The following is a 24,262-nucleotide window of genomic DNA, read 5'->3' on the forward strand; positions in this document are numbered from 1 at the left end:
TGGACAGTGTAGAAGGAACTTTACTCTGTATCTAACCCCATGTTGTAACTGTCCTGGGAGTGTTTGATGCAGAACAGTGTAGAGGGAGCTTTACTCTGTATCTAACTCTGTGCTGTACCTGTCCTGGGAGTGTTTGATGGGGGGACAGTGTAGAGGGAGCTTTACTCTGTATCTAACCCCATGCTGTACCTGTCCTGGGAGTGTTTGATGGGGGGGACAGTGTAGAGGGAGCTTTACTCTGTATCTAACCCCGTGCTGTACCTGTCCTGGGAGTGTTTGATGGGGGGACAGTGTAGAGGGAGCTTTACTCTGTATCTAACCCCGTGCTGTACCTGTCCTGGGAGTGTTTGATGGGGGAACAGGGTAGAGGGAGCTTTACTCTGTATCTAACCCCGTGCTGTACCTGTCCTGGGAGTGTTTGATGGGGGGACAGTGTAGAGGGAGCTTTACTCTGTATCTAACCCCGTGCTGTATCTGTCCTGGGAGTGTTTGATGGGGGGACAGTGTAGAGGGAGCTTTACTCTGTATCTAACCCCGTGCTGTATCTGTCCTGGGAGTGTTTGATGGGGGACAGTGTAGAGGGAGCTTTACTCTGTATCTAACCCCGTGCTGTACCTGTCCTGGGAGTGTTTGATGGTGGACAGTGTAGAGGGAGCTTTACTCTGTGTCTAACCCCGTGCTGTACCTGTCCTGGGAGTGTTTGATGGGGGGACAGTGTAGAGGGAGCTTTACTCTGTATCTAACCCTGTGCTGTATCTGTCCTGGGAGTGTTTGATGGGGGGACAGTGTAGAGGGAGCTTTACTCTGTATCTAACCCCGTGCTGTACCTGTCCTGGGAGTGTTTGATGGTGGACAGTGTAGAGGGAGCTTTACTCTGTATCTAACCCCGTGCTGTACCTGTCCTGGGAGTGTTTGATGGGGACAGTGTAGAGGGAGCTTTACTCTGTATCTAACCTCGTGCTGTACCTGTCCTGGGAGTGTTTGATGGGGACAGTGTAGAGGGAGCTTTACTCTGTATCTAACCCCGTGCTGTACCTGTCCTGGGAGTGTTTGATGGGGGACAGTGTAGAGGAAGCATTAAACCAAAAGAGAAAAATTGGAAAATCTCAGCAGGACTGGCAGCATTTGTAAAGAGAGAGGAGGGCTGACGTTTCAAGTCCAGACAACCCTTTGTCAAAGACAAAGATGCTTTATTGTATAGTGAACCTCATGTTACACTTGGCCTGAGAGTGTTTGATGGGGACAGTGTAGACGGAGCTTTACTCTGTATCGAACCCCATGCTGTACCTGTCCTGGGAGTGTTTGATTGTGTGACAGTGTACAGGGGCCTGGGTGGTTTATATATAGAATAACAGATATCCGGAATGAGTTACAGACTGGAATCTAATCGAGGGGTTCGGGGTGGCGGATGGAATTTAATGCGGAGAAGTGTGAGGTAATTCACTTTGGTAGGAGCAACAGATGTGTCGAGTATAGGGCTAACGGGAGGACTTTGAATAGTGTGGATGAACAGAGGGATCTAGGTGTGTGTGTACATAGATCCCTGAAAGTTGGGAATCAAGTAGATAAGGTTGTCAAGAAGGCGTACGGTGTCTTGGCGTTTATTGGTAGGGGGATTGAATTTAGGAGTCGCAGTGTAATGTTGCAACTGTACACTACTCTGGTGCGGCCGCACTTGGAGTACTGTGTGCAGTTCTGGTCCCCGCATTACAAGAAGGATGTGGAGGCGTTGGAGAGGGTGCAGAGGAGGTTTACTAGGATGTTGCCTGGTATGGTGGGGAGGTCCTATGAGGAGAGACTGAGGGATCTAGGGTTGTTTTCGTTGGAAAGAAGGCGGCTAAGAGGGGATCTTATTGAAACATATAAGATGATTAGAGGTTTAGATAGGGTGGATAGTGATAGCCTTTTTCCTCGGATGGAGAAAGCTAGCACGAGGGGGCATGGCTTTAAATTAAGGGGGGGTAGCTACAGGACGGATGTCAGGGGTAGGTTCTTTACCCAGCGGGTGGTGAGGGATTGGAATGCCCTGCCTGCTGCAGTTTAACGTCTGTGGTAGGTAAAATGTTAGAATCCGTCATTAAGGAGGAAATTGCGAGGCATCTTGAAGGGAATTGCTTGATAGGGCAGACGCAACACGGTTTCATTAAAGGGAAGTCGTGTCTGACAAATTTACTGGAGTTCTATGAGGATGTGTCTAGGGCGGTGGATAGAGGAGAGCCGGTGGATGTGGTCTTTCTGGATTTTCAGAAGGCGTTTGATAAGGTACCTCACAAGAGGTTACTGCAGAAGGTCAGAGGACATGGAGTTGGGGGTAGGGTGTTAGCGTGGATAGAGGATTGGTTGTCAAATAGGAGGCAGAGAGTGGGGGTCAATGGGTGCTATTCGGATTGGCGGTTGGTGACTAGTGGGGTGCCCCAGGGGTCGGTGCTGGGGCCTCAGCTATTTACCATTTATATAGATGATCTGGAGGAGGGAACCGAGTGTAGGGTGTCGAAATTTGCTGATGACACCAAGATTGGGGGAAAGGCAAATTGTGCGGAGGGTGTGGAGAGTCTGCAGAAGGATCTAGATAGGCTGGGCGAATGGGCCAGGAAATGGCAAATGGAATTTAATGTTGGCAAGTGTGAGGTGGTCCACTTTGGTAGGAAGAATGGTAGGAAGGACTATTACTTACGGGGCGAAAAACTGCAGCAGGCGACGGTGCAGAGGGACCTCGGGGTCCTTGTGCATGAGTCGCAAAAACCCAGCCTGCAGGTGCAGCAGGTGGTCAGGAAGGCGAATGGGATGCTGGCCTTCATAGCGAGGGGGATTGAATATAAAAGTAGGGAGGTCTTGCTGCAGCTGTATAGGGCATTGGTGAGGCCGCAGCTGGAGTACTGTGTGCAGTTTTGGGCGCCGCACCTGCGCAAGGATATTTTGGCCTTGGAGGGAGTGCAGAGGAGGTTTACTAGGCTGATACCGGAGTTGAGGGGGTTGAGCTATGAGGAGAGGCTGAATAAACTATGCTTGTACTCGTTAGAGTTTAGAAGAATGAGGGGAGATCTCATTGAGACGTATAAGATGATGAATGGGATGGATAGGATAGAGGTGGAAAGACTCTTCCCGCTCAAAAAAGACAGTAGGACTAGGGGGCACAGCCTCAAGATAAAGGGGGGGCGGTTCAGAACGGAGTTGAGGAGGAACTTCTTCACTCAAAGGGTGGTGAATCTCTGGAATTCTCTGCCCGTTGAAGTGGTGGAGGCTGCCTCGCTAAATATTTTTAAGAAGCGGGTTGATGGGTTTTTGATAAGAGAGGGGATTAAGGGTTATGGGGAGAGGGCGGGAAAGTGGAACTGAGCCACGACAGATCAGCCATGATCTTATTGAATGGCGGGGCAGGCTCGAAGGGCCAGATGGCCTACTCCTGCTCCTATTTCTTATGTTCTTATGTTCTTAGTTGTAAATGCGTCTAGTTTGGGGGCGTTTAAGAGATCTCTGGATAGGTTTATGGACGAAAAGGGATTGGTATAGGCTAGTGGGTCATTGTTTTTGTAACTGGTCGGCGCAACATCGTGGGCCGAAGGGCCTGTTCTGCGCTGTAATGTTCTATGTTCTATGTTCTATGTTCTATATACAGAATAACAGATACCCGGGAGTGAGTTACAGACTGGAATCTAATTGAGGAGTTCAGGGTGGTTTATATACAGAATAACAGATACCCGGGAGTGAGTTACAGACTGGAATCTAATCGAGGGGTTCGGGGTGGTTTATATATAGAATAACAGATACCCGGGAGTGAGTTACAGACTGGAATCTAATCGAGGAGTTCAGGGTGGTTTATATGTAGAATAACAGATACCCGGGAGTGAGTTACAGACTGGAATCTAATCGAGGAGTTCAGGGTGGTTTATATATAGAATAACAGATACCCGGGAGTGAGTTACAGACTGGAATCTAATCGAGGAGCTCAAGGTGGTTTATATATAGAATAACAGATATCCGGAATGAGTTACAGACTGGAATCTAATCGAGGGGTTCAGGGTGGTTTATATATAGAATAACAGATACCCGGGAGTGAGTTACAGACTGGAATCTAATCGAGGAGTTCAAGGTGGTTTATATATAGAATAACAGATATCCGGAATGAGTTACAGACTGGAATCTAATCGAGGGGTTCAGGGTGGTTTATATATAGAATAACAGATACCCGGGAGTGAGTTACAGACTGGAATCTAATCGAGGGGTTCAGATGGTTCATATATAGAATAACAGATACCCGGGAGTGAGTTACAGACTGGAATCTAATCGAGGGGTTCGGGGTGGTTTATATATAGAATAACAGATACCCGTGAGTGAGTTACAGACTGCAATCTAATCGAGGGGTTCAGGGTGGTTTATGTATAGAATAACAGATACCCGGGAGTGAGTTACAGACTGGAATCTAATCGAGGGGTTCGGGCTGTCAAATGAAGCTTCAGGGACATAGCATGGTATCGAATCCAGGAGGGAGGACAAGGAGTCCTGGGATATTTGTTCCGTCTTCATTGTTGTGGGGGGGATCGGGGGGGCGGGGGGGGGGGGGCGCTTTTGGCGGGTGGTGGTGGGTGTGGGGGGTGGTGTGCAAGGGGCTGGTATTGGATTGGGGGCAGTCGCAGTGTGAGACGCAGGCGTCACTCACTCACTCACTCACTCATCCACAGCAAATCACTCCACTGTGCCTTGTGGACCAGACTGTGTCTAGATGTGGCTGACGCAGAGAAGACAGAGGGAAGGAGAGAGAGTGAGCGATCCCAGTCATCATCCTCTTGCTGTCGCTTGCGTCTGGGTTAAGGTGGGTTATCGACTGCTGCCTGGGACGGATGCGGCGGGGGGAGGGGTGGCAGGGGGGGTGGCATCCAACCTCAGCGGAGCGCACTGCCCGACAGTGTCTTTATGCTGCCCCCCCACTTCTCCACCACTTCAGCACCCATCGCCTTTTGCTTACACTCAGGCCAAAATCTTTGTCTAAAAAATACAAGCTTCCATCAGTGCCCCTCGCTGCAATCTCTCTTTCCGTCTGTCTCCCTCTCTCTCCCCTTTCTCTTTCTGTCCCTTAGCCCCGCTCCCACCTCCACCCCACTGTCCCACACCTCCCCCCCAACCAATACACATCCCCCCCGCCCCCTCCCCCGCCACCTCGGCCATCTGTGCCAAAAACTGTGCCAGCTCCGAGGGTACAGCTGGTCCACTGACTGACAAGAACGGCAAGGGGAATGCTAATGAGCCGAGCTGGTGTGCCCGGGCAGCCAGCCAGCTGAAACTGTGCCAAGGAGCCGGCGGGGGGAGGGAGAAAATGCCAGCCTAACGCGTCCGCATAACCGAGGGTGGGCTGGAGGGGAGGCTGGAGATGGGGCAGGGGGACAGGTTTAGGCATCAAGGAGGGCAGAATTCCTGGAAGTGCAGTACCACCCCCTTCCCCATTCTCTCCATCCCTTCCCCCCCTCTCCAACTTCCTCAACGTGAGGGGGGCCGGCTAAACTCTGCACCCCCGCCCCCCCCCCCCCCCCACCGTCATCGAGCACAGTGCGTTAACTCTTCAAGCTCTGCAATCCCCTGCTGCATTGATAGGCCCCATCGTTGGTTGTTCCTTCAGAGAGAGTCGGTGGTGGGGGGGGATAGATTTATTCCCCGTTTCTGTCTTTTTCTCAAATTCCTGATTGAAACTCGAGTTTGACAACTGCAATCAAATGCAGTCCTGGAGACTTCACTGCAGTATTTGTTCGCCCCCTCCCCACCGTGCACACACACACACACACCTCCCCCCCGCAACTTCAGCCATTGGACGTAGAACAGTACAACACAAGGACAGGCCCTTCGGCCCACCATGTTGTGCCAAACATGATGCAAAATTAAACTGATCCCTTCTGCCTGCCCTTGCTCCCTATCCCTCTATTCCTTGCATATTCATGTGAACAAAGAAAGTTACAGCACGGAAACAGGCCCTTTGGCTCTCCAAGCTTGCATCGACCGTGCTGTCCATCTGAACTAAAACCCCCTACCCTTCCAGGGTCCATATCCCCCTATTCCCAACGTATTCATGTTCTTGCCAAGACGTATCTTGAAAAGTTACTATCATATCCGCTTCCACTACCTCCCCTGGCAGTAAGTTCCAGGCACCCACCACCCTCTGTGTAAAAAAATAAACTTTTCTGTACCGTACCCAAAGCCTCTGGTAGTGTGGCAGCCTAACTAATGTTTTATAAATCTGCAACATGACTTGCCAATTTTTAAACTCAACGCCCCAAAAGAAATCCAATACTGAGCTGGAAGCAGGAGGAAGAAGCCTAATACCGATCTGAGAACAGGCCAAAAAAAGTACCAGCCCGAGAGTAGCTGCAGAACCCTGAGGCGCAGAGGGATCTGGGTGTTCTAGTGCATGTGTCGTAGGAAGTTAGTGCAAAGGTACAGAAAGTGATTAAAAAGATTAATAGAACTATCCTTTATTAACAAGAAGTGTTGGATAGAAAAGTAGAATCATGGAATCCTGAGAGTGCAGAAGAGGCCATTCGGCCTATCGAGTCTGCAAAAACACTCTGTCACTGATCCAGAACCCCCCCCTCCAGTCCTATATCTGTAACCCCACTTATTTAGCATGGCCGGTTCACCTAACCTACATCTTTGAACACTAAGGGACAATTTAGCATGGCCAATCCACTTAACCTACACATCTTTGGCACGAAGGGGCAATTTAGCGTAGCCAATCCAACTAACCTGTACATCTTTGGACACTAATTGGCAATTTAGCATGGCCAATTCACTTCACCTGTACATCTTCAGACACTAAGGGGCAATTTACCATGCCTGGCCAATCCACCTAACCCGCACATCTTTGGACTGTGGGAGGAAACTGGATCACCCGTTGGAAACCCATGCAGACACAGGGAGAACGTGCAGACTCTGTACAGATAGTGATCCAAGCCAGGAATTGAACCCAGATCCCTGGAGCAGTGAAGCAGCAGTGCTAATCACTGTGTAAGGGTGTTGTGTTTCAGTTCGAAGTCTGACAACACCAGGTTTAAGTCCAACCGATTTATTTGACACTCGTTTACTATCATATAAATTGGTTGGACTTAAACCTGGTATTGTCAGACTTCTTACTGTGTGTTTACCCCAGTCTAACGCCAGCATCTCCACATCGTGTTTCAGTTATACAGGACATTGGGGACACCACATTTCAAATAGTGTGGGCAGATTTCGGGTCCTTCTTTAAGTAAAGGTGTAAGTGCGATGGAGGTGGATCAGAGGAGATTTAACTAGATTGATCCCCCAAGTGAGCAGGGTGCCTAATGAGGAAAAGTTTGATTTTGATTTGATTTGATTAATTATATTCACGTGTATTAGAATACAGTGAAAAGTATTGTTCCTTGCATGTTATATGGATAAAGCATACTGTTCATAGAGAAGGAAAGGAGAGAGTGCAGAATGTAGTGTCCCTTTGTAGCTCGATTATAGAGAAAGATCAACTTAGTGCATGGTAGGTCCATTCAAAAGTCTGATGCCAGCAGGGAAGAAGTTGGTTGGTACGTGACCTCCGACTTTTGTACCTTTTTCCCAATGGAAGAAGGTGGAAGAGAGAATGTCCGGCGTGAATGGGGGTCTTTAATTATACTGCCTGCTTTTCTAAGGTGGTGGGAAGTATAGACAGAGTCAATGGATAGGAGGCTCGTTTGAGTGATGGACTGGGCTTCGTTCACAACCCTTTATAGTTTCTTGCAGTCTTGGACGAAACAGGAACCATACCAAGCTGTGATCCAACAAGAAGGAATGCTTTCTATGGTACATCTGTAGAAGTTGATGAGAGGTGTAACGGACATGCCAAATTTCCTTCATCTCCTGAGAAAATAGAGGCGTTGCTGGTCTTTCTTAACTGTAGCATTGGCATGGAGGGACCAGGACAGATTGTTGCTGATCTGGACACCTAGAAACTTGAAACTTCGACCATTTCTACTTTGTCCCCGTTGATGTAGACAGGGGCGTGTGCTCTGCTACACTTCCTGAAGTCGATGTCTATATTCTTTTTGTTGACGTTGAGAGAGAGATTATTATCGTTGCACCAGTTCACCAGATTCTCTATCTCAGTACTTTGTCTCATTGTTTGATATCTGACCACAGTGGTGGTGTCATCAGCAAACTTCAAAATCGAATTGGAGGGGAATTTGGCCACACAGTCATAGGTGTATAAGGAGTACACCTATAGTATACACCTATATTAGGGGGCTGAAAACACAGCCTTGTGGGACACGAGTGTTGAGGATGATCGTGGAGGAGGTGTTGTTGCCTATCCTTACTGATTGTTGCCTGTGAGTTAGGAAGTTCAGGATCCAGTCACAGAGGGAGGTGCCAAGGCCCAGACCGTGGAGTTTGGAGATGAGGTTTGTGGGAATAATGGTGTGGAAGACTGAGCTGTAGGCAATAAATAGGAGTCTGACTTGTTATCTAGATGTCCCAAGGTTGAGTGCAGAGTCAGAGAGATGGCGTCTTCTGTGGACCTGTTGCAGCAGAAGGTAAACTGTAATGGGTCCAGACGTCTGGGAGGCTGGAATTGATTCATGATTTTAGGACAGGGATGAGGAGAATGTTTCTCTCTCAGAAGGTTGTGCAACTTTGGGACTGTAATGTTCTAACAATGTTAGGAACAAGAGCAGGGATGTACTGCTGAGGCTTTTGTAAGGCTCTGGTCGGACCATGTTTGGATTATTGTGAGCAATTGTGGGACACGTATTTAAGGAGGGATGTGCTGGCCTTGGAAAGGGAAAGAATGATCCCAGGAATGAAAAGCGTGATGCACAAGGAGTGTCCGAGGACTCTGTGTCTGTGGTCGACGGAGTTTAGAAAAAGTTAAAGTTTCATTATTAGTATCACAAGTAGGCTTACATTAAAACTGCAATAAAGTTATTATGAAAATCCCATGGTCAGCACACTCCGGCGCCTGTTTAGATACACTGTGAGAGAATTTAGCATGGCCAACACACCTAACCAGTGCGTCTTTCCAACTGTGGGAGGAAACCAGAGCACTGGAGGAAACCCATGCAGACATGGGGAGAATGTGCAAACTCTACACAAACAGTGACCCAAGCTGGGAATCAAACCCAGGTCCCTGGCGCTGTGAAGCAGCAGTGCTAACCACTGTGCCACTGTGCTGCGGTGAGGGAGGGGGCATCTCATTGAAACTTACAGAATACTGAAAAGCCTGGATAGAGTGGATGTGGAGAAGATGTTTCCATTAGTCGGAGAGAGTGGGATCCGAGGGCACAGCCTCAGAGTAAAGGAACCTTGAGAACCGAAATGAGGAGGAATTTCTTCAGCCGGAGGGTGGTGAATCTGTAGAACTCATTGCCACAGAGAAGGCCAGGTCATTCAGTGTATTTAAGACAGGGATAGGTTCTTGATTGGTGAGGGGATCAAAGGTTATGGGGGGAAAGTCGGGAGAATGGAGTTGAGAAACATATCAGCCGTGATCGAATGGCAGAGCAGACTCAATGGGTCGAATGGCCTAATTCTGCTCCTATATCGTATGGTCTTATGGGTTGTCAAATCTTGTGATCAGCTCTTAAAGCAATCATGCAACTCTTTTAAGTATTCAACAGGGAGTCCCTGCCTCAGAAGGTGGTGAGGACAGAGGGGCACTAAATATTTTTAAGGCGGAGATAGATAGGTTCTTGTTGGGTGAAGGGAAGCAAAGGTTATTGGTGTGAGAAGCGCAGGGGATCACAGAATCCTACAGGACAGAAGAGGCCCTTCGGCCCATTGAGTCTGCACCGCTACATGAAAGGCCCTGACCTCACTTGCCAGCACTTGGCCCATAGCCTTGAATGTTATGACGTGGGCCAAGTTCTCACCAAGGTACTTTTTAAAGAATGTGAGGCAACCCGCCTCTACCACCCTCCCAGGCAGAGCATTCCAGACCATCACCACCCTCTGGGTAAAACTGTTTTTCCTCACATCCCCCATAAACCTCCTGCCCCTCACTTTTAACTTGTGCCCCTCGTGACTAACCCTTCAACTAAGGGGGACAGCTGCTCCCTATCGACCCTGTCCATGCCCCTCATAATCTTGAACACCTTGATCAGGTCGCCCCTCAGTCTTCTCTGCTCCAGAGAAAACAACCCAAGCCTATCCAACCTTCATAACTTCAATGTTCCATCCCAGGCAGCATCCTGGTGAATCTCCTCTGCACCCCCTCCAGTGTGTTCACTAGATGGGAGTAGAAACATAGAAAATAGGAGCAGGAGGAGGCCATTCGGCCCTTCAAGCCTGCGCTGCCATTCATTACGATCATGGCTGATCATCCAATTCAATTGCCTAATCCTGTTTTTTCCCCATAACCTTTGATCCCATTTGCCCCAAGTGCTATATCCAGCTGCCTCTTCAGTGTTTTGACATCAACTACTTCCGGTGGTAATGAGTTCCACAGGCTCACCACTCTTTGGATGAAGAAATGGCTCCTCATCTCATCTCAAATGGTCTACCCTGAATCCTCAGAGTCCTGGTTCTATGAGATCCCCCCTCATTCTTCTGAACTCCAGTGAAAACAATCCTAACCTAGCCAATCTCTCTTCATACATCAGTCCTGCCATCCCTGGAATCAGCCTAGTAAACCTTTGCTGCACTGTCTCAAGATCAAGAACATTCTTCCTCAGAAAAGGAGACCAAAACTGCACACAATACTCTAGGTGTGGCCTCACCAAGGCCCTTGTATAATTGCAACAACACATCCCTGCTCCTGTACTGGAAACCTCTCACAACGAAGGCTGACATGGCCATTTGCCTTCTTTACCACCTGCTGCACCTGCACACTTCAGTGACTGGTGCACAAGGACACCCAGATCCCTCTGCACACTCCCCTCTCCCAATTCACAGCCAATCAGGCAGTAATCTGCCTTCTTGTTTTTGCTTCCAAAGTGAATAACCTCAAACTTATTCAAATTATACTGCATCTGCCATTGACTAGCCCACTCACCCAGCCTGTCCACATCATTCTGATGGAGCTCTGCATCCTCGTCACAGTTCATCCTCCCACCCAACTTGGAATCATCTGCTAACTTTGAGATGTTACATTTTGTTCCCTCATCCAAATCATGAATATATATTGTGAATAGCTGGGGTCCCAGCCCCGATCCCTGTGACACCCCACTAGTTACTGCCTGCCAATTTGAAAAACACCCATTAATTCCTACTCTTTGTTTCCTCCCTACCAACCAGTTTTCTGTCCTTCTCGATACACTCCCTCCAATCCCATGCACTTTAATCTTGCACAATAATCTCTTGCGCGGGACTTTGTCAAACGCTTTCTGAAAGTCGAAATATACCACATCGACTGGTTCCCCCTTGTCAACTCTACTAGCTATATCTTCAAAGAATTCCAACAGGTTTGTCAAGCCTGATTTCCCCTTCATAAATCCATGCTGACTCTGTCTAATCCTGCCACTGTTTTCTAAATGCTTTGCTATAAAGTCCTTGTGATACTTGGAACACAAACAGATCAGCCATGATCCTATCATATGGCGGAGCAGGCTTGAAGGGCCGAATGGCTTACTGCTGCACCCATTCCATACATTTGTATGGATTCACTCCTTGCTGCAGTCCCATCCTGTAAACCTTCCACAAACTCCAGCAGGACCAAAACTCAGCTGCTGTTATCCTTCCTGTCTCGAGTTACATCATCTCCCCTGTTGTCCCAGCTGATTTACACGGGCTTCCCCTGTCCTAACCCATTAAATTTAAAAAGTGGATAGCTGAGAGGGAGACTTTAACCCTCATGCAGACAGGACAAATCAAATCGGCAGGGAAGTCCGGGTGACATAGAAACTAGAAGCAAGAGGAGGCCATTCGGCCCTTCAGGCCTGCTCTGCCATTCATTTTAATCATGGCTGATCATCAAATACAATATCCTGATCCACCTCACCCCCCGCCCCCCACCCCAATATCCTTCGATCCCTTTACCCGCAAGAGCTATATCTAATTTCTTCTTGAAATTTTGGCCTCAACTACTTTCTGTGCGAGAAAGGGTGGTGAATCTCTGGAATTCTCTGCCCGTTGAAGTGGTGGAGGCTGCCTCGCTAAATATTTTTAAGACGTGGGTTGATAGGTTTTTGATAGGCAAGGGGATTAAGGGTTATGGGGAGAGAGCGGGAATGTGGAACTGAGACATGACAGATCAGCCATGATCTTATTGAATGGCGGGGCAGGCTCGAGGGGCTAGATGGCCTACTCCTGCTCCTGTTTCTTATGTTCTTATGGGGCGGTACAGTCGCACAGTGGTGAGGCAGCAAGGTGCTGGCTAATAGCGCCAGGGACCTGGGTTTGATTCCCAGCTTGAGTCACTGTCTGTGTGGGGTTTGCATGTTCTCCCTGTGTTGGCTTGGATTTTCTTCGGGTGCTCCGGTTTCCTCCCACAGTCCAAAGATGTGCAGGTTAGCTGCATTAAACATGTTAAATTCTCCATCAGTGTACCCAAACAGGGAACAGAGTGTGGTGACTGGGGATTTTCACTGCAGCTTCATTGCAGAGCTAATGTAAATCTACTTGTGAATAATAAATAAACTTTAACTTTAATTCCACACATTCACGACTCTCTGGGTGAAGACATTTCTCCTCAACACAGTTCTAAAAGGTTTTCCCCTTATCCTCAAACTATGACCCCCTAGTTTTGGACTTCTCCACCATCAGGAGCATTCTTTCTGAATCTACCCTGTTTAACCCTGTTAGAGTTTTATAAGTTTCTATGTGATCCACCCTCACTCTTCTAAACTCCAGTGAATGTAATCCTAACCAGCTTAGTCTCTCCTCATGTGATAGACCTGCCATCCCAGGAGTCAGCCTGATTAACCTTCGCTGCGCTCCCTCTTTCTCTGAGTGCCCTTATCTGAGGAAGGATGTATAGCAAGGACATCCTTTCTCAGATAAGGACACCAAAACTGCACACAATACTCCAGAAGTGGCCTCACCAATCACAGCAAAATATCCCTATCCCTATACTCAAATCCTCTGGCTATGAAGGCCAACATACCATTTATCTTCTTTATTGCATGCTGTACCTGCGTGCTTACTTTTAACGACTGATGCACGAGGACTCCAAGGTCTTGTTGAGTATCCACCTCCCTCACTTTACACCCATTCAAGTAATAATCCATCTTCCTGTTATTGCTACCAGTGTGGATATCCTCACATTTATCCACATTATAATACATCTGCCATGCAGGTACCCACACATTCAGCCTGTCCAAATCACAGGTTCAAGGAATGCTTTCAAGCCCGTTTCTTGGATGATATGTCATGAAAGCAACCAGCAAAGAGGCAATTTTGCATCTAGCTTTACATCATTGTTTTTCGATGCCACAGTAGGGAGCACCCAGACAACAGTGATCATAATATCATGGAATTTCTCACCAAGTTTGAGAATGATTTTGATTTGGTTTGGTTTGATTTATTACTGTCACATGTATTGGTATGCAGTGAGAAGTATTGTTTCAGAGAATAGAATAGGATCATAGAATCCCTAAAGTGCAGAAGAAGCCATTTGGCCCATTGATCTTGCACCAACAACAATCCCACCCTGGCCCTATCCCCGCAATCCCACATATTTACCCTGCTAATCCCCCAAATTCTAAAGAGGAATTTATCATGGCCAATCCACCTAACCCACACATCTTTGGACTGTGGGAAGAAGTTAGAATACCCAGAGGAAATCCACGCAGACACAGGGAGAACATGCAAACTCCACATGGACAGTGACCCAAGTCAGGAATCGAACCCGGATTCCTGGCAAGTCTCGACTCCAAAAGCTCGTGCTGCTAAATAAACCTGTTGGACTTTAATCTGGTGTTGTGAGACTTCTTATTGTGCTTACCCCAGTGCAATGCTGGCATCTCCACGTGGTGACAGGGAGGATACCAGAGGACTGGAGAGTAGCGAATGTAACATCACTATTTAAAAAGGGAGGCAGCAGATGGGAAATTGTAGGTCAGTTAGCCTGACTTCAGTCATTGGCAAGATTTTAGAGTCCATTATTAAAGATGAGATTGCAGAGTACTTGGAAGTGCGTGATAAAGTAGGACTGAGTCAGCACAGCTTTGTCAAGGGGAGCTCATGTCTGACAAATCTGTTAGAGTTCTTTGAGGAGGCAACAGGGAAGTTAGATAAAGGAGAACCAGTGGACAGGATTTATTTAGATTTCCAGAAGGCCCTTAACAAGGTACCGCTTAGGAGACTGTTAAATAAGTTAAATGCCCATGGTGTTAAGGGTAAGAGCCTGGCATGGATAGAGGATTGGTAGACTGGCAGAGGCAGAGAGTGGGGATAAGGGGGTCTTTTTCAGAATGGTAACCAGTGACTAATGGTGTGCCTCAGGGGTCAGTGCTGGGACCACAACTTTCCATAATATACATTAATGATTTGGAACAAGAAACTGAAGGCACTGTTGCTAAGTTTGCAGATGATACAAAGGTATGTAGAGGGACGGGTAGAATTGAGGAAGCAGGGGGGCTGCAGAAGGACTTGGACAGGTTAGGAGAGTGGGCAAAGAAGTGGCAGATGGAATACAGTGTGGAAAATTGTGAGGCTATGCGCTTTGGAAGGAGAAATGGAGGCACAGACTATTTTCTAATGGGAAAATGCTGAGGAAATCAGAAGCACAAAGGGACTTGGGAGTCCTTGTTCAAGATCCTCTTAAGGTGCAGGTTCAGTCGGCAGTTAGAAAGGCAAATGTAACATTAGCATTCATGTCAAAAGGGCTAGAGTACAAGAGCATGGATGTACTTCTGAGGCTGTATAAGGCTTTGGTCAGATCCCATTTGGAGTATTGTGAGCAGTTTTGAACCCCATATCTAAGGAAGGATGATCCCTGGAATAAAGAGTTTGTCATATGAGGAACAGTTGAGGACTCTGGGTCAGTACCCGTTGGAGTTCAGAAGAATGAGGGTGGTGGATCTTATTGAAACTTACAGGATACTGCAAGGCCTGATTGAGTGGACGTGGAGAGGATATTTCCACTAGTAGGAAAAACTAGAACCAGAGGGCACAACCTCAAGCTAAAGGGACGATCCTTTAAAACAGAGATGAGGAGGAATTACTTCAGCCAGAGTGGTGAATCTGTGGAACTCTTTGCTGCAGAAGGCTGTGGAGGCCAGGTCATTGAGTGTCTTTAAGACAGAGACAGAGATAGATAGGATCTTGATTAATAAGGGGATCGGGCTTTATGAGGAAAAGGCAGGAGAACGGCGATGAGAAAAAAATCAGCCATGACCGAATGGCGGAGCAGACTCGGTGGGCTGAGTGGCCTAATTCTGCTCCTATGTTTTATGACCTAAAAGGATCAAGAATGAGAGGGCACAGATTGAAAGCGAATCACAAAAACAGAACTGCGATGTGAGGAAACACTCACCCGGCAAATGGCTGGGGTGTAGAATGCACTGTCTGGAAGTGTAGTGGAGGCAGGTTCAATTGAGACTGAGATACAAAAGGGTCCAGAGAGGCAATTTTTTCACACAGTGGGTGGTGAGTGTTTGGAACAAACTGCCAGAGGCAGGTACAATTTTATCTTTTAAATATCATTTAGACAGTGATATGGATACTGGTAGCACAGTGGTTAGCACTGCTGCCTCACAGAGCCAGAGACCTGGTTTCAATTCTGGCCTCGGGTGACTGTCTGTGTGGGGTTTGCACATTCTTCCTGTGTCTGCGTGGGTTTCCTCCAGTGCTTCAGTTTCCTCCCACAGTCCAAAGTTGTGCAGGTTAGGTGGAATAGCCGCGTTAAATCGACCCAAATATCAGAGGATTAGAGGATATCACATATCCTCAATGGGCAGCACGGTAGCACAGTGGTTAGCACTGCTGCTTCACAGCTCCGGGGTCCTGAGTTCGATGCTCGGGTCACTGTCTGTGTGGATGAGGACAGTACAGGTGATGTTGTCTACATGGCCTTTAGCAAGGCCTTTGACAAGGTACCGTGTGTTGCATAAGGTAAAATCTCGCAGGATCCAGGGTGAGGTATCTGAACAGAAGTCAGAGGGTGGTTGTAGAAGGTTGTTTTTCAAACTGGAACAGCGATGTGCCTCAGGGATCAGTGACGGGTCCACTGTTATTTGTCATTTATATTAATAATTTGGATGAGAATATAGGGGACATTAAGTTTGCAGATGACACCAAGATTGATGGTATAGTGAAGAAAGTTATCTCCAATTGCAACAGGATCTTAATCAATTGGGCCAGTGAGCTGACGAATGGCAGATGGAGTTTAATTTAAGTAAATGCGAGGTGATGCATTTTGATAGATTGAACCAGGGCAGGACTTACTCAGTTAATGGTAGGGCGATGGGGAGAGTTACAGAACAAAGAGATCACGTTCATAGTTCCTTGAAAGTGGAGTCACAGGTGGACAGAGTGGTGAAGAAGGCATTCAGCATGCTTGGTTTCATTGGTCAGAACATTGAATACAGGAGTTGGGACGTCTTGTTGAAGTTGTACAAGATATTGGTAAGGCCACACTTGGAATACTGTGTGCACTTCTGGTCACCCTATTATAGAAAGGATGTTATTAACTAGAAAGAGTGCAGAAAATACTTACTAGGATGCTACTGGTACTTGACAGTTTGAGTTATAAGGAGAGGTTGGATAGACTGGGACTTTTTTCTCTGGAGCATAGGAGGCTGAGAGGTGATTTTATAGCGGTCTTTAAAATAATGAGGGGCACAGATCAGCTATATAGTCAATATCTTTTCCCAAGAGTAGGGGAGTCTAAAACTATAGGTTTAAGGTGAGAGGGGAGAGATACAAAAGAGGGTGGTGAGTGTCTGGAATAAGCTGCCAGAGGTAATAGTAGAGGCAGGTACAATTTTGTTTTTTAAAGAGCATTGAGATAGTTAAATGGTAAGATGTGTAAAGAGGGATATGGGCTAAATGTGGGCAATTGGGATTAGTTTAGGAGTTTAAAAAAGGGCAGAATGGACAGGTTGGCCAAAGGGTCTGATTCCATGCTGTAAACAGGGATGGGGGGGAAGTTATGGGCAAAAGGTGGGGAAAGGGCACTGAGTCATGATACTTGTTCAGAGGGAGTCAGTGCTGACAGGATGGCCTCCTTCTGCTCCGTAGCCATTCTGTGATTCTGAAAGGAGGGGGAAGAGGGAAAATAGGGAATGTACAGGCTAGTTAGTCAGACATCATCCATTTTGGGGTTCTTAAGAAGTGCTGATGTGGAGCTGCCGACATTGGACTGGATTACCTGTAAAAACTCGCATTCCAACCATTATTTTGTAAATTGAGTTTGTGTCTTTATATGCCCTGTTTGTGATCAGAACTCCCACTCACCTGACGGAGCAGCGCTCTGAAAGCTAGTGGCTTTTGCTACCAAATAAACCCGGTGTTGTGGGACTTCTTACTTAACAAGTGCTAACAGAGCACTTTGAAAATCAGCATGGGCTTGATTATACCATGGCCTCCCTCCTCCTACTCAAACTTTCTGCCCGACAGGCTCTTCGCCTTTTGCGAGGCGCGACATTGGTTGTTCTCCTGGATGATAGCCCCTCCTCCTCAGTTGGCTAGCCAATCAGAGGATGGAGGCTTTGCAGTATCGGCAATGGCACCAGTGGCAGTGGTGGCCCTTGTTGGCAATGCAGGAGGAAGTGCAGTCATGGTGGCGAAGAAGGGGGTTGGAGGCTGATCAGAATGCCATTGCCTGGCCAGTGGGGCAAAGTGGGGGGGGGGGGGAGTTGCTGATGTGCTACATCGGGTGGGATTTTACGGCCTCGCTTTGGGTGTGTGTGCATGTGTGGTCGCCCACGTACCAATCTAGAGCCCAGGGGAGAGACCAGGATGGAAACAAAGGTATAAGTCTGGGAGAAAATAAATATGGAGAGCGGTGGAGAAGACAGGGTGAGAGGAGAGACAGAGAGAAACAGAAGGAGAAACATGCAGCAGGTCAGAGAGGGAGAGAGGGACAGTATGAGCAACAGACAGACAGGGACAGAGATAATGAGAGAAGGACAGAGAAAGAGAGCCTGGCAGAAAGAGAGAAGGAGAAGACAGAAAAAGAGAGAAAGCCACACAACATGGCAGAGAGAGCAGGACAGAAAAAGCAACATTGAGATAGAGGCAGAAAGAGAATGACAGAGAAAGAGAAACAGGGAAAGAGAGACTGAACGAAACAGAGAAAGAGAGAGAGAATGACAGAAAGAGATGGAGAGAAACAGAAATCTAGAGAGTGAATGACAGAGGAAGAGAGTCTGAACAATACCGAGAAAGAGAGATGAGAGAAATAGCGGAAGAGAGAGAGAATGACAGAGAAAATGAGATGGAGAGAAACAGAGAAATATAGAGAGTGAATGACAGAGGAAAAGAGACTGAGATATACAGAGAAAGTAGAGAATGACAGAGAAAGTGGGACTGAGAAAGAGAGACTGAGAAATAGGGAAGGATAGAGAGAGAGAGAATGACAGAGAAAACGGGAGTGAGATACAGGGAAAGAGAGAATGACAGAGTGTGAAAGAAACAGAAAAAGACAGAATGAGAGAAGTAGAAAAAGACACACAAAGGGGCAGAGAGATATAAAGAGATCAACAGAGAGAGAAGAGGGAGGGAGACAGAGATATAGCAGTACAGAGAGAGAGGAACAGATGGTGAGAGATTTGGTAACAGAGAGAGAAAGAGAGACACACACAGTGACAGACGGATGGTAATAAAGACACACAGAGACCCAGAGAGCAAGTGGCAGACAGAAAAGAGACAGGGGGTCTTTGAGAGAGACAATAAGAGAGATGCATGGACTCAGAGAAGGGACAGAGGGAGAGAGAGAGAAGGGTACAAAAACGAAGAGGAAGAGAGCGGGAGAGTGAGAGGCTGTCAGGGATGAAGAGAAAGAGACGTCAGTATTAAGGTTACATGCAGCAGTTTCTATCTCTCTCCTTCCCCCTCTGCCACTCTGCTTTCTCCACCCCTCTATCTCCATTCCTCCCTTTCAGTTGGCAGGGGCAGCATGGTAGCACAGTGGTCGGCACTGCTGCCTCACAGCACCAGGGACCTGGGATCAATTCCCAATTTGGGTCACTCTGCAGAGTCTGCACATTCTCCCTGTCTGCATAGGTTTCCTCCGGGTGCTGTGCTGGTTAGGTGCATTGGCCGTGCTAAATTCTCCAGAGTGTGGCGACTAGGAGATTTTCAGAGTAACTTCATTGCAGTGTCAATGTAAACCCACTGGTGATACTATTAAATAAACTCTAAAACCTGAACTTTTGCTTCTCTGGATCACCTGTCAGCGCACATTGTGCTGAAACGTCGGGGTCTGCGCGGGTATTGGGCATGAAATCCACCACCTGGTGCATGGAGTATGAGTCAAAGAATCATAGAACCCCCACCATGCAGAAAGAGGCCACTTGGCCCATTGAGCCTGCAATGATATCCCCACAGGCCCAATCCCTTGCCCTATCCCCGTAATTCCACCTATTTACCCCATTAATCTCTAACACCTACATATCCTGGGACAGTAAGGGGCAATTTAGCATGGCCAATCCACCTAACCTGCACATCTTTGGACACTAAGGGGCAATTTAGCATGGCCAATCCACCTAACCTGCACATCTTTGGACACTAAGGGGCAATTTAGCATGGCCAATCCACCTAACCTGCACATCTTTGGACACTAAGGAACAATTTAGCATGGCCAATCCACCTAACCTGCACATCTTTGGACACTAAGGGGCAATTTAGCATGGCCAATCCACCTAACCTGCACATCTTTGGACACTAAGGGGCAATTTAGCATGGCCAATCCACCTAACCTGCACATCTCTGGGCTGTGGGAGGAAACTGGAGCACCCAGAGGAAAGCCCACAGACGCCACACAGACAGTGACCCAAACCGGGAATCGAATCCAGGTCCTTGGCACTGTGAGGCAGCAGTACTAACTACTGTGCTACCGTGCCATCACGTGAGCCAGCGAGGTAGCGGAGTGCAGACAGTGGTCATGGGATGTGGAATTCTCAGGGGCGGGTGCGGATGGTGGAAGTGTGAAGTGGGGGTGGGGTGGTGCAGACAGGGTGTGGCTGGGGTGGAGTAACGAAAAGAGTAGGGCTGGCAATCTTTCCTCACCAGTCTAAGCACATCTCTTTGTCCATTGTATTGTAGAATCGCCCTGCCTGCCACCACGCACATCTCTGGTCAGCAATGAACACCAATCATAGGACAGGCTGAGGACTCTCACCTCACCTCCTCTGCCAACGAATCAGATATTGTAGGTGAAGCATGTGACCAGGATATTCAGGTAACTCATTTTAAATTACATTCTTCCAATCAACTTTCGCAAATTTCCACACATATGTCCGTAAGAAGGTTTCACAGGGACTGTGCTGAGGGAGCTTTACACCGTATCCGACATGTGCAATACCTATCTCTGTCCCCGTCAAACACTCCCAGGACAGGTACAGCACGAGGTTAGATACAGAGTAAAACTCCCTCTACACTGTCCCCATCAAACACTCCCAGGACAGGTACAGCACGGGGTTAGATACAGAGTAAAGCTCCCTCTACACTGTCCCCCCATCAAACACTCCCAGGACAGGTACAGCACGGGGTTAGATACAGAGTAAAGCTCCCTCTACACTGTCCCCCCATCAAACACTCCCAGGACAGGTACAGCACGGGGTTAGATACATAGTAAAGCTCCCACTACACTGTCCCCCATCAAACACTCCCAGGACAGGTACAGCACGGGGTTAGATACAGAGTAAAGCTCCCTCTACACTGTCCCCATCAAACACTCCCAGGACAGGTACAGCACGAGGTTAGATACAGAGTAAAGCTCCCTCTACACTGTCCCCCCATCAAACACTCCCAGGACAGGTACAGCACGGGGTTAGATACATAGTAAAGCTCCCACTACACTGTCCCCCATCAAACACTCCCAGGACAGGCACAGCACAGGGTTAGATACAGAGTAGAGCTTCCTTTACACTGTCCCCACCAAACACAGTAAGAAGTCTCACAACACCAGGTTAAAGTACAACAGGTTTATTTGATCGTAAACCTGTTGGACTTTAACCTGGTGTTGTGAGACTTCTTACTGTGTTTACCCCAGCCCAATGCCAGCATGTCTACGTCATGGCCATCAAACACTCCCAGGACAGGTACAGCACGGGTTTAGAGACAGAGTAAAGCTCCCTTTACATTTTTCCCCCATCAAACACTCCCAGGGCAGGTACAGCACGGGGTTAGATACAGAGTAAAATTTCCTCTACAGTGTCCCCCTGCCTACCCCCGCCTCCCCCCCTCCCCCCCACAATCACTCTGCTCTCTGCGTTCCGTGAGAAGGTGACGTGATGGGATCTGAGATAGTTAAATTCCACGCGTGAACAAGGGGCCCCTTCTCCCCGACAAGCTAAATGCCTCAGACAGATCTTGGAATGCATGGCTGAGTCCTCTGACTGAATGCACATCAGGCCGAGTGTCATTATCCAGCTCCCCCACCCACCCTCCCTCTCCCCCCCCCCCCACCCCCCACTCCTCTTTGTGTCCCTCTCAATGCGGTTTTGTGAAGGAACGTATTGTACAGTGGGAGCAGTCCTTAGAAAAAGACTCCCTTTGTGTCTGCATCAGCACTGGTATCAATGACGTACTGTGATACCCGGGCTGTACTACAGGCACAAGGGAACCTCGAGCTGGGGAGGGTGGGATGTTAAGGGGAGGTGGGAGGACGCGAGTGGCGGGTTCGATGGTGGGGGAAGCATACAAACTTAAATCCCCTGGCACGCAGAAGAAACCAACTGGACTTCCCACATTCCCCCTTTAAAGAGGGAGTCTCTCCTTCAGGGACCCCTTTTAAAGAGAGAATATCTCCATCAGGGACCCCTTTTAAAGAGAGAGTCTCTCCGTCAGGGACATCTTTTAAAGAGGGACTCTGTCCATCAGGGACCCCTTTTAAAGAAGGAGTCTCTCCATCAGGGATCCCCATTTAAGTAGGAGTGGGGTCACTCTGCCAATGCTCCCCGCTTTTAAACAGGTAAGACTGGCAAAGTGCCATTTAATGTTCAGGGTGCTACCCGCCCTCCCATACGTGTGTTTCAGTGGGGTATTAAGAATGAGCCACGTGAGTGGGGCCAGAGCGAGGATGAAAGTCCGTCACTGAACTACTTGGAGTATTGTCACGATCCAGAAGTCACCAGCCACGGCTCACCGCTAGATTAGTGAAAAGGGCGATATTGGACAAATACTTAGATTCTCATGACTCCTAGCCACGGCTTCCCTCGGTGCATCAAAACCTTTCACAGCCAATGGCGGACTTTTAAACGCGGTCCCCCCGCTGCAAGGTAGGGGAACGCCAAGTTCCAGAATCTTCACGGTTCAGCTGGAGGCCATTCGTCCCATCGGGTTGCTGAAGGGGAATCCTGCCCAGTCCCACTTCCTCCCCACTTTATCCCATAACTTTGCACATTCTCCCTTTGCAGATATTTGGATAAATGTGAGGTTATTCACTTTGGAAGCTAAAACAAGAAGGCAGATTACTACCTGAATGCCTGTAAACTGGGAGAGGGGAGTGTGCAGAGGGACCTGGGTGTCTTTGTGCACCAGTGGCTGAAGGTAAGCATGAAAGCGCAGCAGGCAGTAAAAAAGGCAAATGGTATGTTGGCCTTCATTGCGAGAGGTTTTGAGGACAGGAGCAGGGATGTGTTGTTACAATTATACAGGGCCTTGGTGAGGCCACACCTAGAATATTGTGTGCAGTTTTGGTCTCCTTTTCAGCGCAAGGATGTTCTTGCTCTCGAGGGAGCGCAGCAAAGGTTTACCAGGCTGATTCCGGGGATGGTGGGACTGATGTATGAGGACAGATTGACTAGATTATTACTTTCGCTGGAGTTCAGGCAAATGAGGGCAGATCGGAGTATCGAGTATAAAAGTTGGAGTGTTATGGTAAGGTTCTATAAGGCATTGGTGAGGCCAGATTTAGAGTATTGTGTACAGTTTTAATCACCTAGTTACAGGAAGGATGTGAATAAGGTTGAAAGATTGCAGAGAAGGTTCGCAAGGATGTTGCCAGGACTTGAGAAGCTGAGTTACAGAGAAAGATTGAATAGGTTAGGACTTTATTCCCTGGAGCGTAGAAGAATGAGGGGAGATTTGATAGAGGTGTATAAGATTTTGATGGGTATAGATAGAGTGAATGCAAGCAGGCTTTTTCCACTGAGGCTAGGGGAGAAAAAAACCAGAGGGCATGGGTTAAGGGTGAAGGGGAGAAAAGTTTAAAGGGAATATTAGTCGGGGGGCTTCTTCACGCAGAGAGTGGTGGGCATGTGGAATGAGCTGCCGGATAAAGTGGTAAATGCGGGCTCACTTTTAACATTTACGAAAAATTTGGACAGGTTCGTGGATGAGAGGGGTGTGGAGGGATATGGTTCAGGTGCAGGTCAGTGGGACTAGGCAAAAAATGGTTCGGCACAGACAAGAAGGGCCAAAAGGCCTGTTTCTGAGCTGTAATTTTCTATGGTTCTACTTCATAGAGACTTATAAAATTCCAACAGGGCTAGACAGGATAGATGCAGGGAGGATATTCCCGATGGTGGGGGAGTCCAGAACCAGGGGTCACAGTGTGAGAATTCAGGGTAGACCATTTAGGGCGGAGATGAGAAGACATTTCTTCACCCAAAGAGCGGTGAGCCTGTGGAATTCATTACCACAGGAAGTAGTTGATGCCAAAACATTGAATGTGTTCAAGAGGTGGCTGGATATAGTACTTGGGATGAACGGGATCAAAGGTTATAGAACATATAGAACATAGAACATTACAGCGCAGAACAGGCCCTTCGGCCCACGATGTTGCGCCGACCAGTTACAAAAACAATGACCCACTAGCCTATACCAATCCCTTTTCGTCCATAAACCTATCCAGAGATCTCTTAAACGCCCCCAAACTAGACGCATTTACAACCGCAGCAGGCAGGGCATTCCAATCCCTCACCACCCGCTGGGTAAAGAACCTACCCCTGACATCCGTCCTGTAGCTACCCCCCCTTAATTTAAAGCCATGCCCCCTCGTGCTAGCTTTCTCCATCCGAGGAAAAAGGCTATCACTATCCACCCTATCTAAACCTCTAATCATCTTATATGTTTCAATAAGATCCCCTCTTAGCCGCCTTCTTTCCAACGAAAACAACCCTAAATCCCTCAGTCTCTCCTCATAGGACCTCCCCACCATACCAGGCAACATCCTAGTAAACCTCCTCTGCACCCTCTCCAACGCCTCCACATCCTTCTTGTAATGCGG

At 48.0% G+C, this 24,262-nt stretch overlaps 1 protein-coding gene across 1 annotated transcript in view; it reads left to right on the top strand.

Moving 5' to 3' along the window:
- LOC145363503 (zinc finger protein 219-like) overlaps positions 1–24,262 on the top strand; it is a 48,591-nt gene that overhangs the window by 5,335 nt on the left and 18,994 nt on the right. Inside the window, exons 2-4 of the mRNA XM_080218699.1 lie at positions 4,680–4,810; positions 20,134–20,269; positions 22,449–22,581. The gene's annotated coding sequence lies outside the window, so the exon portion shown is untranslated. The remainder of the gene's footprint in view (positions 1–4,679; positions 4,811–20,133; positions 20,270–22,448; positions 22,582–24,262) is intronic.

Source organism: Carcharhinus amblyrhynchos, unplaced genomic scaffold, assembly GCF_965287045.1.
Source record: "Carcharhinus amblyrhynchos unplaced genomic scaffold, sCarAmb.v2.hapA scaffold_39, whole genome shotgun sequence".
NCBI classification, from domain to species: domain Eukaryota; kingdom Metazoa; phylum Chordata; class Chondrichthyes; order Carcharhiniformes; family Carcharhinidae; genus Carcharhinus; species Carcharhinus amblyrhynchos.